Source organism: Ambystoma mexicanum, chromosome 12 (assembly GCF_040938575.1).
Source record: "Ambystoma mexicanum isolate Mex_15411 chromosome 12, UKY_AmexF1_1, whole genome shotgun sequence".
NCBI lineage: Eukaryota > Metazoa > Chordata > Amphibia > Caudata > Ambystomatidae > Ambystoma > Ambystoma mexicanum.
In genome coordinates, this window is record NC_090936.1 from 562,745,022 (window position 1) to 562,757,022 (window position 12,001).

The 12,001-nt window shown below is 40.4% G+C and overlaps 1 long non-coding RNA gene across 1 annotated transcript; it reads left to right on the top strand.

Annotated features, from left to right (window-relative positions):
- The first annotated feature begins 449 nt into the window (after nt 1–449).
- On the top strand, nt 450–11,365 carry LOC138513775 (uncharacterized). The gene is made up of 2 exons (XR_011281815.1): nt 450–3,352; nt 8,506–11,365. It is a non-coding gene; the product is annotated as an uncharacterized lncRNA (long non-coding RNA).
- Nucleotides 11,366–12,001: the final 636 nt, after the last annotated feature.

Below are 12,001 nucleotides of genomic sequence, written 5' to 3' on the forward strand. Positions count from 1 at the left end.
TAAGGAAGACAACAAGGCAGATGCAGGGAAAGAAAAGGAGAAGTTGGAGGGAACAGGAGGAGGAAGAGATGGCGGGAAAGGCGGAATTAAAACATAAGGGTGCAGAGATGGAGGTGCGGGAGGAGAAGGAACATCAAAAGAGGGATGCAAGCCAGGTGGACGGGGAACATGTGGAGTGTAGTGGGTTAGAAGCATCCCATCTTTTGTCGTGAGAGGGCCGAGCCACAGGGGACTGGGTGGATCCACCTCTAGCCAATGTGCCTCCCAGTGGGTGGATGGAGCGCGATTCCCTGGGTTTCTCTCACCCCCTTCCGGTTGTTGTAACTTAACTTCTTCTTGGAGGACTCTTGACCCACAACCATTTAAAGAAAACTCCTTGTCCCACCAGCCCACTGCTTTGAAGGTGGTAGGAACGCTAACTGGAGTTTTTCACCAAAAGTGAGCATTCAGTCTGGCAAATCTAGTTCTAGAATTGAGCACATCTGGTTCAACAAATAGAATTCCCATACCGTGACTATTTGGTGAAACACAATCATATTTCCCAAACCAGGAGCCCTTAACAACCACCCCAATTATTCCAAGATGATGCCGAGGTACTGGTGCCTGTTTAAACTCTTGGAGCAGGTCATTGAGAGCAAGAGAAGCAGGGTGGGTTCACTCATTGCATCACTGATGTTTAGCTTTTGCAATAGCTCTGGACCCGTGCATCCAACACACTAGGCCCTTTAAGACGAGGCAGCAATACTTTGAGATGGATGGGGATGCAGAATATACTCAAACATCAATAATCAGACTGACACAGTAAATTGGCAAAGTAAGTCTGTTTTAATATCAATTGTCTAAAACAGGGAGTACAATGAACATCAACGAACATCCGCTCGATCTTCTCACTCAGTGAGTTTCATAAAAGAAAGCAGGTTATATAGCAAAAACTCATCATCATTGACGTCAATCTATGTGACAAACTACAGAAACCTACTTGGGAAAGTGATTGGCTTAAAGGGAACATCTAGGTATGCGTTTCATACTTGTCTGGGAAAGTGATTGGATCTCTAAGATAAGGCGGGGCAACTAAGTCCTCCTCTAGTGCAAACCACTATGAACGTCATCAAATACACAACATCCTATTGGTTATACAAACTATAGGGCTCTGTATTATGTGTCCCTCTACAATTGGTTGGCAACCTTGTACCGCTCTGTACTATTCCACACATGCTAGCAGTACGCAGGCTGGCTTCAAGGTGCTGGTGGGCGGGTCATGACCACAGTTTCCCACCAATTAGCCTGCCATGTATCATCACTCTTGCAGTCTGCCAGTCAATTAGCCCCTTGATCATTGGCCTTGGAAATGTTCTCTGTGCCTGAAAATATAAGGGAGTACAAACATACTTATCTCTTGGTTTCGATACAGCTCAATCCAGTTTCTATTTTCATCCGACCATGTGACTGCAGACTCTGTTTCAGAGCTTTTCTGTATTTGAAATACTATTAAATGATGAACCTCTGACGTCTTTAATGTTCTTGCTCCTCACCTTAGACGGGAGTTTGTTCTTTTCACACGTTTTTCTAACTACTGCATGAATTTTCAGACTCACAGTGACCTTGACTTCCTGGTGCTGGGCCAGCCAAGCCTTTCTCAAATTCACCTCCATTATTAAGTTTTGATTTCTAACTGTGACACACTAAAAAAGTCTTTCTATTTACTTGGTCCAGCTCTGCTAAAGTGCATTGTGGAATCACCCATAGTCCATACATTCCTATGCATATACGTTGGCGCATTGCTGCAATTTATTCACTACGTAGCTAGCCTTTAAGAATACTTTGTCTACTTGCGTTACCTCATCTGTACAATTGTAAAATGACTTGACGTTTTCTTCATCGTTTCTGTAGCATGAGCATCTTCATTTTAAGCCCAAAATGGTGCTCATCTCTAACACCTCCTCCTTGGATCTTTATAGAATGTTTATGTTCTCTCGCCTCTGCATCTCTTCTGGGCGCGTCAGCCCTGCTTCGCATGACGTCACCAATCTTCTCTTTTCTCAGTTTTCACACTTCTTCTGGTATTTCATTGAAATGGCCATCATATTGTCGTGAATGCATATATGGCTTTCTCAATGGGTACCTTACTTCCAAGATTCTTCTTGGTATTGGTATTTTCACTGGTACTGCTCTTGTCTCACACTCTGGCTCCCAACATATAGGCAGCATGGGGGCAGAGCTTTGTGTGGGGGTACTTGGCTCTACCTCTACACTCCCCCCTCTGGGTGATTCATCGACAACTCTCTCATCAGTCTTCACATCTAGACATCCTCGTCTGAAGAAATGCTTCTTTGGGACCCATATTTTTATGACTCCCTTCAAGCATCCAGCTGATTTCACATGCTCATCTTTATTCCAAGACATAAGCATGCATTGTCCATTTGGACTGCAGTAAATCCATCTGCCACATACTTCTGTAATGGAGGTGCCGAAATGAAGATAAAGTACCAACTGAATGCAGTAGGGGACAGCCCCCTCCCCCGCTTAACTAGGCAGAGAAATTCGTATGGAATGATTTAGTATGGTAAATGTGTGAAAATGAACTCATGGGTTTAAAAGGAATTAGTATTTTAAAGGGTGTTATGTGTATAAGGTTGACAATGCTTTTATCATGGTTTAGTAAGTAGGCAAGGTACAGAATGCATAGTATAAAAATTGAGTAGGAAAATTATATGTTTTTTCCTATACCCAGACAGAAAAGAACTCTGCCATTAATGTAACCAACAATTCCTTTAACTGACAATGCCTTTATACAAGCAAAATAATATATTTTACTCGCTACAGACAGTGGTAAATCCCAGGATGGGTACCAGAATGTATTTCATTTTGAAGGTTTAAACAGATAAGCAATAATTGCCTTGTGCACGAGTATGTTCAACAAAGAGTCTCGCCTGGACATGTTTAGAAAAGTCGGGGGTTTGAATCCTCTTTCTACGACAGCTATAAAAGGAAGCTCCGTTTTCAGCTGGCAGAGGGGTTAGTGTACTTGACAACAATGCTGTTTGTGTCAGTCTGGCGTGAATAAAATCTGAGGCCTTTTGTGAACCTGACTCAGTCTCCTTGCCTGATGCTTGAAATGCTTTGCTGAAATTCCAGAGGGTCCGAGGGAGCAACAGAGGGCCCCAGAATGTCCAGGAGAGCCTGATAGGATGCAAGAGGTGAAGAAAAGCACGACTGAGGTCTTAGCACTTCGAGAACACATGGTGAGCCAACCCAGGATGGATAGGATGATGAACAGACTGATCAGATTACTGAACAGAGTACATCTCTTCAAGCCGAAAAGAACCTGGACAGTCAAGACTAAGAGACTAAGGTGAGCCATACTGTTCTGCCCAAGATAAGAGTGGAGTAAAGGGGATAGAAAATAAGATAGGGATGGGACAGACTGCAGCTGCCCTAGCCGATAGAATAGAAAGGACAAGGACATGGGGAGGGCGAACAGTATGGCAGAAAGGGGAATATGTATATATATCTGTGCTAACTTTTCAGGGAAAAATAACAATGGCAGTCCAGATTTGGGAAAAAACAAGAAATTAACAGCATTTCAAAAATCACCCAGCAAAAAGGTAACTGAGGGAGGTGGGATATGAACAAAAAATAACATCAGAATAAGAGTATAATGTGTATATATAAGGGAATTAATATTGACTCAAGGTACCCGAGCAATAGAGAGAGATACCAGGAGGATACCTGAGAAGAGAGAGATACCAGAAAGATACCTGAGGAGAGGAGATACAGGGGAAGACGCCCCGAGAGAGAGAGGATACGCCCATTTGCCTAGCGTTTAAAGACGGCTCAATGGAGTTTTTGCACCAAGAGCCCACTTAATAGGGTGATTAGGAGACCAAGTAAAGATTCCTTGAAAGGGGTGAACTCCGTTGTGTAAAGAAATGCACATATATAGGGGTAGGAGTGTACCTTCAGAGGCAGGTGACACTAGGAAGTGCACTTAAATCTAGCCGGCCGGAGTCTGTCTGAGTTTTGTGACATGTCATGTTATGATTATGTGTCTAATTGTAATATGTTATGGCTGTTCATTTGTTTCATTTTATGGCGTAACTGTCTGCGTGCACTGTAAAACATTGGAAGTAATATAAAATGATATTTTCAAGCTAATCTTAAAAATTGCCGTTCAGCCAATGTTTTGAAAATGCCAGAAAATAACAATAATGTAGATGACATGATGTTATGACTTAAGGCACACACATTCGTGGTGATTTGACCTCAAAAAAGTCAAACAGTACTGAGATAAGCGTAAAAAGCTTTTGCACTTGTAACCATGAACAAAAACAAATAGCAACTATGGAGTTAAATGACAGAGTTACAGCGATTTAGAGAAGTATTGTTGTCACACATTTAAGAGCGCTGGGGAATGGAATGCACTGTGCAGAAGTATTTTTTTTTAACTGTGTGCGGTAGAAAAGCCCAGTAATTTACGTCTTAAGAAATGAACTGTGAGCCTGCGAGGTGTGAAAATAATTGGCTCACAGACAAGAAATGAGTGAATGATTTTCAAGGCAAAAACAGAGCCTGGTGAAATGCTAGGCAAGGTTTTATTTGTGTTTTAACTGGGAAAAGTGTTGACAAGGATGTATCGCAGAATTGAAAAAAGCTGTGTTTTTTTTGTGGAATGTTTTGTTTGGGGCTTGCATGCCACGGTTTAAAAGATAGGGGTTTTTTAATATTTTAATTTACCTTGCATTTGTGAGATGACAGAAACATAAGTATATTTTGTTTAGCATGAAAAATAAAGTCAGAGCAGCTGCTTGAAAACACGCAATTGAGAGTTAACAGTTTAACATCATGCGGCTAAATTAATACACGAGAAAAGAAAAATGCTTTCATTTACCCAGAAGCAAGGTTAAAGATGCCCCATGAGAGCGAATATGGTGATTCACCAAGAAAGGAATGCGCAATAGCTGTTCTTTGAGATAACACTGCCAAGCTAAGCAATCGGTCCATGAAATGCAAAATGATTGTGCGTTTTTGCAAGGCCATACTTATCGCATACAAGCAAGTGCAGTAAAAGACAGGCTTTATTTTATTAAAAACAATGTGTCAAATACAGATGACAGATGCAAAGGGTCGTTCTTAGCATTGTTGCACATTATGGAATAAGTGCCCACACTTGGAAGTGGAAGCATTTACAAGTACAGTTGCAGTTTACCCATTTAGTAACCCAGCGGTAAGGGGATACCTATTATTTATTAAAGGAGACAGCAGCTGAATATTTTAGTGGGTTGAAAATAAAGTGCATTACATACAAAATGAATCTGTTGCAGAGGACAAGTGAGCTTACATGTAGACTTAGCAATGCGCAAACACGATACGCGGAGGCACCTGGGAATAAAAGGTGTCAACCAAAAAAAATAAGAAATATTTTTGCAAACCAGAAAAATGAATGTGTTACAAAGTGGGACAGCCCCAGAGGATGATCAGATGTGTTTAGAAGAGTTAATTGGCAGTAGGGTTTTGGAATGCAAGGAGAAATATGGCAAGGAAAAAAAAATGTTGGTATAATGATAGACATTGGGACTGTGTATCCATGTAGCAAAGACGGCTTTTCAGATTATATATGTGGCATTGGTTTAACAGTCTTTGAGGAAAATATGTCAGCTGCGGTGTGATGTCAATAGGCACCTTTTAGTGGTAATTATTTAAACATGTAGGCGCACATCAGCCTAGGGGCATGTTTGGCGCGAGTACGGAGGATGCGATGGTGTAGGTATAGGAACATATTGAATGATAGAAGAATTAGCACATGAATGGCATTGCCATAGCCAGCTTGGCTATTTGTTGACTGATAACCAGTACGCTTTTTTCCTGGTTTATGAGAGGTTTCTGTATGGGAATATTCAGTATTGCCTAGAGGCATTATTCTGTATGAGATATATATATATATATATATATATTTTTATTGAGGAGTTGTCCATGAGTGCCCAGAGAAGGGGGGTTGTAGTGACCCAGTATTAGTGCCTACTATAGTTTTAGCAAGGAATGAGCAATTCCCAGTAGAAAGGAAAGGCTTAAATGCATGAAAAACACTTTATTTATTTATTTATTTATTTATTAGAATGTACAGAGCACCCAGAAGCCCTTAGGCATTGTGGTGTTGTTACAAAGAAGAGGCTTGCAGATTACAATAATGAAAATGGCATACACAAGTGGCTGCATGCCACAGCTATGCCTGAGGTTTTAGGACATATAAATACATATTGTAGTTACAATGGATGAGCTGCATGTTTAGCTCACATTGGAAAGAGTAGAAAGTGAGTAAACACATAACATAGATGTTAATTAAACAGCAGGACGAATGCATAAAGACACTGCTGGGAGAACTAATAGGGGTAGTTAAACAAGGTAGTTTTGAGGGTTTTGGTGAAAAAATGAGGAGAGATGGTTCTGCTCTAAGTTCGCTAGAGGAAGAATTCCATGGTTTGGGAACAAGACGGGGAAGCTTAGACCTCTGGCATTAGCTCTTTTGGTTAGTGGGACTTGTAGTTGAGTGACATGGTGACTTATTTTGGGTCAGGCTGAACTCACTCTATTAACAGCATCAGTTCGATATACTGATGCTGTGTGAGACATACATTTGTGCATAATGGTTTGGATTTTGAAATTAACCCTTCCTGCACAGGTAGCCAGTGAGCAGCTTGCACTGCGTGAGTAATGTATATCCTTTTGAGAAAACTGAGAGTTGCACACAGCATCACTCCGCACTTTTAGAGCCTGTGAAGATTTTTTGCTAGGTTATCTGCAAAGATGGTAGTGTAGTAATCCAATTTAACTCTGATAATGACACAGGAAATGAATGAGCAGTTTTTGCAAGCATTGTGGGGAAAGGAAAGGGCCAGTGGCATTAGTGAATATATTAGTGAAGCAGAAGCAATGGCACTCAAATGATAAGTGCAACAGAACAGATTGTAGCATGTAACCTGGTATGACACGGACAAGGGAATGCAGAAATAGTGTTGGGATTGAAGGAGGTATTGATGAACGTCATGAGTTGTGGAGCAAGTGATTTTACACAGGGTTTTTAAACTAATGTGTGTGCGGGGGAAGGCATCGGCTTGTAGCTGAATGGTCCAATGTTATTCATGTTCTCTATTATTTCTGACTTAGGAAGCCCTCTGAAGTTGAAGGGGGTTATTGGGTCCTCTGTGACCTGCTTTTTGGGGAATTTTGAGGATAGCATAATGTACTGAATGGGGGTTTTTGGGGTGCTCCTAAAGGTCCTTTTTCAGGAGCTCCATGTTGCGTGATGGGACAGCCTGAATGGTGTTACACCAGGATTAGTATTTTTTTTTTTATGAGGCCTTGGCAGCTGGCGTGGAGAAAACCTTTCGAAAAAATAGTGAGAAAACCTTTTTGATTCAGGATGATCAGTTGAGATTTTAGTATTATAGGATTCAGATGGTTAAAGAAAGGATTGAATGACAAAGCATGAAAGCATGGTGATGGTGTTTAGTATATCAAGGAAAGCATGTTTGTGTATCTGGGACATGCACCATTTAGACACAAGCATAATTTTGAGGGCAGGAAAATGACAGAAGGTCAATGAGATTGTTTGGGTAAAAAACTAAAGGATTTTATTTTTTTGGTAGCATGGTAATATAGCCAACTGCATGACCTGGTGGAGAATAATGAAAACATTTTATAAATTCAGGCGCAGGCCATGAACATTTATGAACAAGAGGAAGAGACAGATGACCTCCAGGAAATTAGAGGCAGCCATAACGTAGGGAAACATGGCAAATGGTTAAGAAGCAAACAGAATGAAATAAGAATCATGAAGGACAGTAATGGTTCAGATAAAAGATTTAGGTTAACCAACGTCATAGATGACAATGCAGCCATATAGGGCTTAATGGAGTATGAAATAGTACTTTCCTTACAGCATCACGCAGAAAATGAAAGGAAGTGTGTTTTAGTATACAAGAAAAACAAAATAGTAATGAAATAAATGCCCAACATAAATAAGAAATGATTAGAATAAAGGATTACAAAACGTTAGGGAGACTTTGGGCCTCTGTTACACAGGATCAGAAAAAAAAATCAGGAAAAGATGAAAATGATTGATTGTCTTCAATAAAAAATGAATAAGAGAAGAATTGAGGAATGGAACAATTGGACAAATGAATAAATGGATGGGGAATAAACTCAAAAGCAGAAAACGGACAAAAAATCAAAAAATTGGAAAACAAATAGCACTTATGATGGCCAACAGCAAAAAAGGAGCGTAGGGCAATAAAAAGCATCAGTGACCATGAAGACCGAGAAAAGGAGTATGGCTGACAAAAAATTGAATGATTTTTGGAGTGCAGCAGTGTTTATTTTCTTGCCCAAACAAAAAATTGGGTCAACCAAACAAAGGGAAAGCACACACAAGCCATTTTAAGAAAATATAGTGAGGTAAGTAAAAAACAATTTTTTGAGTGCCTGTAACAATTTTTATTTATTTTACAGATAAAAGTTATGGACCTTGCGTGGAAGCACAAGAAATGTCTGCATGTCCTTAAGTAGGGAGAAAAAGAAGAAGGTAAGTACTAGTTCACACTAAAAGGGTGTGGACACACAATTGATCAGCACTAAAAGTAAGAGGATCCGGGTGAGTAACAGGAAAAGAGGTAACAAGAGACACAATGTCTTCAAGTATTTAGCTGTTTTTCCCAAGATGGGTGCAATCAGGTGTGGAAAGAGTAGGAAATAGATGACAGCATGGCCTTTCAGACAACCACAGAAAACCGAAGTCAAATTGAAGGTGAGTACTTATTTTTGTATTGATGTGATAGGGGGATGCAATTATTAGAAGAGGCAAACATTGTTGGATACGATAAAGAATGGAGGAACATAGTAAGAATTGGTGCCATAGTCTCAAAAAACAGGGGTAGACTAGATTAAGTTATGCGGGGACGGTGTGCAGCGAAACACCTCTGTTTTGTTTCCATAGGATGAATGCAAAAGGCACAAGCAAAGGCCATGGTCCAACAGACCAGAAGAAAAGAGGAAGAATGTCTGCTAAGGAGCATGTATTTACTGCTGAGCTGAGGAAGGATTTACTGCTAACCAGGAAGCACATGCAGCTAAGCTAAGCATAGAACCAAGTCTAAACTAAGTATCCTGCAGGGTGGTTGGGAAATAGTTGTTTATGTGCACCAACAAGTAGGGGAGAATGATCCAGAAAGTATTTTTTGACAGCAATAAAAGGAAGAAAGGGTTGAAGTTGGGAAGAAAGCCTGAACCCTTACCAGTGCCCAAAGGACTTTTGTTCCTATTTTGACTTTCTACAGACAAAGGGGATCCCCAAGGACGTTTCTGTCATCTGCTACGGACGTGCCTAGAAGACCAGACAAGAAGAAGATGTCTTTCTTTAATTGTTATCTTTGTCTCCTTAGGGTTGCATCTGTCGCCCTCAAGAGATTAATGTGTCCTATGTAGGAGAACATTGTTCTATTTTTAAACAAACTCAGGTTCTAGCCAGCTGACACAGAGCGAAAGATGGGGGTGTGTTTTGTTTTAAGGCAGGCATGACCCATAAAAAGGAAATGTTTAAATGAAAATGTCTTGTAGCTTCTCTAGGAGGGAGGGGTGTCCAATAAGAAGGAATGTCTTGCGATTTATTAGGAGGTATGGTATGAGAACTGGAATGTGAAGAAGAGGGTTTTTAAGGAAATGGCTTGATAGGGAATGTGGCAAATGAAAGAGACATGTTTATTTTACAAAAGAAACTCATTCAGTTTTATATAACAGTTATACGTTGAGGGACCTGTATGCCTTGGGAAACTAATGTCGAACAGTGTGAGGAAAGAGGGAGATCGTAGAGAAACCCAGTGGATGCCCAGCCAAGGTTGTTTGTCTGAATTGTGTCTACAAAAGACTCCCCCAACCCTTATGTCTCCATGCTGAAACGTCCCCTCTTTTCTACTCATTTGAACAATGTATTTATTAAAAGAGAGAGACACTCGAGTAAAAATGAACTCTTTGTGAAAAAGGAAAACAAGACAATGGACTCCTGGTTTAAGCATCAAAAGAACCTGGCAGACTGTGCAAACAGCTCAAAAGAAAGGACAAAGGCGACAGGACACAGACGGTCCACCGATGCCAAACTAAGATGAGTAAAGTGGAAGATGCGGAAGAAGAAACTGTGTGGAACAAGAGGGAAAGACAAAGTTTGAAAAAGTTATATGTATATGCATGGGCAGAAGAAGATCAAGGAGAGATTGTATTTTGTTGGGGTGAGAGTTGCAGACAAGATATGACATATGAAAAGACAATGCGCTAATGGGTTATCTCAAAGCTTGACCAACCTCTTGAGTCTCACAATGGCTGTGAAATTATCTAAGGCATACAGTTAGTTTAAAGCAAATGGAGAAAGGAAGTGGGGTTTAACGGGAAGATAAAAATAGTTTAGAGACACATTCATGTCTTGTTTTAAGAATAACAATGCATTAGTATGTGACAAATTGTAGGGTTGTGATAGGATTTTTTTTTTAGATAAGTATCAAGGAGGGTGGACATGGATATGGTTGAAAGTCATTGTTTTAACAAAACAAGAACTTTAAAGACGGAGAACTGTAATGGAGGTGCCGAAATGAAGATAAGGTACCAACAACTGAATGCAGTAGGGGCAGCCCCCCCCATTTAAGCTAGGCATAGAAATTCGTATGGAATGATTTAGTATGGCAAATGTGTGAACATGGAACTCATGGGGTTAAAAGGCAATAGTATTTTAAAGGGTGTTATGTGTATAAGGTTGCAAATGCTTTTATCATGGTTTAGTAAGTAGGCAAGGTACAGAATGCATAGTATAAAAATTGAGTAGGAAAGTGATATAAGTTTTTTCCTATACCCAGACAGAAAATAACTCTGCCATTAATGTAACTAACAATGCCTTTATATAAGTAAAATAATATATTTGACTCGCTACAGACAGTGGCAGCATATTCAGCCCAGAGTTGAACAATTAACCAGATAAGCGCTCTGAAACCAGACAGTTAATTGGGCTATGTCTGAGAATTTAGCCAAGGGAAACAGCTGGATGACCATATTTGGGGTAGAGTGGCCGGGAAAATCCTAGGATGGGTACCAGAATGTATTTCATTTTGAAGGTTTAAACAGATAAGCAATAATTGCTTTGTGCACGAGTATGTTCAACGAAGAGTTTTGCCTGCACATGTTTAGAAAAGGCGGGGGTTTGAATCCTCTTTCTCTGACAGATATAAAAGGAAGCTCTGTTTTCAGCTGGCAGAGGGGTTTGTGTACTTGACAACAATGCTGTTTGTGTCAGTCTGGCGTGAATAAAATCTGAGACCTTTTGTGAACCTGACTCCGTCTCCCTGCCTGATGCTTGAAATGGTTTGCTGACATGCCAGAGGGTCCCAGAGAGCAACAGAGGGCCCCGGAATGTCAAGGAGAGCCTGATAGGATGGAAGAGGTCAAGAAAAGCACGATCAAGTTCTTAGCACTTTGAGAACACTTTGTGTGGTTTTTTGGGTACAGGAACTTTGTTCCTTCAGGTGCATGAATGCTGGTCTTCACATAGTCTCCAATTTCTTCATCTGTCAGCTCTTTAGTTTTCCATCCTGATTCAACATTAAGCATGATTTTCATTCCTACAACCTTTTTTGAAGTCTTCTTGCATTGTGAGATTATTATCCTGATCACACAGAATCCAAGTAAAATCATTACTACCAGGGCTCCAAAGAACTAGAACTTGTTTGCCATTCACTGTGGAACCCATGAGAAGACTGGCCCAAACCAACTGTCATCAGAAATATCCTCCACTTCGTCTATCATCTGGACATGTAATTTCATCAGCAACGTTATGGCCTCTGTCAAGGTGCCGTTCTCGTCCTCATGAGAAGATATGAACGTCCAACATGATTCTCCGATTTTGGCACAAACACCTCCATCTATAGCTGTGATCATGTCCAGGACGTATCTATTCTGAAGAGTCATCAGT